Here is a 2,002-nt window from a genome sequence, read left to right as displayed (position 1 = left end):
CTGCCATGAACATAGGTGTGCATATGTCTATTCGAGTGACGACTCTTATTTCTCTAGGATATATTCCTAGGAGTGGGATTGCTGGATCGTATGGTATAGATGCACTTTTTCAGTCCTTTCCTACATTATTCTCCTGAACATTTCTCTTGTGGCCAAATAGGCTTCATTATTCTCATTTTCATTGGCTGAAGAAGTTGCAATGTTTTAGATTGTAAGCATGATGATGTAGTGAAGATCTTCACGGACAGAACGTTTTCCTTTCCCTGGATTATTGTCTAAGGGTAAGTTCCTGGGTCAAAGGGTGCAAATGTTTTCAGGACTGGAAGTGAGTGTCAGCACCTCCACCACTAAGGGATGGTTTGAGCTTCAAGAGCACCATATTCAAGGAGGCTTGCATGTGCAATGGGTAAGCGCTGAGCTGCTGAGGTTGGTGGTTCGAATCCACCCAGTGGCTCTGCAAGAGAAAGACCTGGTGATCTGCTCCTGTAAAGCGTACAGCCTAGAAAACCCTATGGGGCAGTTCTACTCTGTCACATGAGGTCACTATGAGTCAGAATTGACTCAACAGCATCCAACAAGAACAGCACCATATTCAGTGTCTCTCTCTGATGCTCAAATGCAGCCCACGCAGTTTTTCCAGCAGCCTCATTCACACTAGTATGCCCCTCACTCCTGTACAAGAGAGCTGGGAAGGGGCCTTCTGGATCCAGGGGCACTGATTTCTTACACTCCAAGAACCTGGGAGTTGCCACTTAGATCAGCAGGATGTGGACACTGCTTGCAGCACTGAGGGGTTCCATCCATTCCATTTCTCCCCAGCTTGTAACATTCGCTCGCATTTGAATTACTTGAGTCCTGTTCCAGTGTCCTTTATGTTCTGAGCTCCTTTGAGAAAACAAAATGTCATTCATGTTTGCACATGATATATACCCTTCTAATGCTAAACTGTTTGATATACATGGCAAACACATCATGTTCACTCCAAAATGTGTAAGCGTTACTGAATTTGGGCCTTAAGGACAGAAGAACTTACTTCATTAAAGCACTTGGCCTTTAACCTAACAAAGTTCCCTCTTTACCGTGAAGCAGAGCTAAGTGAACTAGATCAACCAGAGCTAGCTTTTTTGCAATACAAATTTTCTTCTTCCTTCTGTCTTTAAAACTTACTGCCTTCAAGTTGATTCTGACTCATAGCGACACCATGTGTTAGAGAACAGAACTGCTCCATAGGGTTTTCTTGGCTGTAATCTTTACAGAAGGAGATGACCAAGCCTTTCTTTCATGGAGCCGCTGGGTGGGTTTGAATCGCCAACTTTATTGACCCTATAGGACAGAGTAGAAGTGCCCCATAGGGTTTTCAGGGAGCAGCTAGTGTATTCGGACTGCCAACCTTTTGTTTAGCAGCCATGGCTCTTAATCACCTGCGCCACCAGGGCTCCTTTAGGTTAGTAGTTGAGTGCAAATCTATGTGCCATCCAGGAACCTCTAATTCTGTCTTTAGTCAGCTTTGTTTCAGGTACTACTGTGTCCATGTTTTTATGGGATACTGCCTCAAATCCATTTTGGATTTCAGCTAGATCTGAAAGGCCCACAAACAAGAAGCAGCATGTTAAATAAAGAGAATATCATCGACAATTTGACTTAAATTCATAATAACGTGTACCATACAATGAGTTTTCTTTTACTGTTGTCAATGCACAAGCAACTTTTCAGATTCTCCCTCCCTATTATTTCAACAAAATACTTCTAAATTTGCTTTACTTTCTTGTCAACGAACACATCTTCAAGAGTGTCTCCTGTTTCCCCATCCAAATTCTCAGTGCCTTTTCCAGCTATAGCTGTAAGTCCACCCCGTCTCCAGAAATGTAGAGAAATTCGGACACTTAAGATGTACTCTTTATTCAACCTGTTTGGCATAATGACCAAATAGTTAATAGTTAATTCTCAGTGCCTCCACCCCTAAACATTACTTTACTCTGGCCATAATGTCACACTAAAATAC

This window comes from Trichechus manatus, unplaced genomic scaffold (assembly GCF_000243295.1).
Source record: "Trichechus manatus latirostris isolate Lorelei unplaced genomic scaffold, TriManLat1.0 scaffold00186, whole genome shotgun sequence".
NCBI lineage: Eukaryota > Metazoa > Chordata > Mammalia > Sirenia > Trichechidae > Trichechus > Trichechus manatus.
This window is presented reverse-complemented; position numbering follows the sequence as displayed.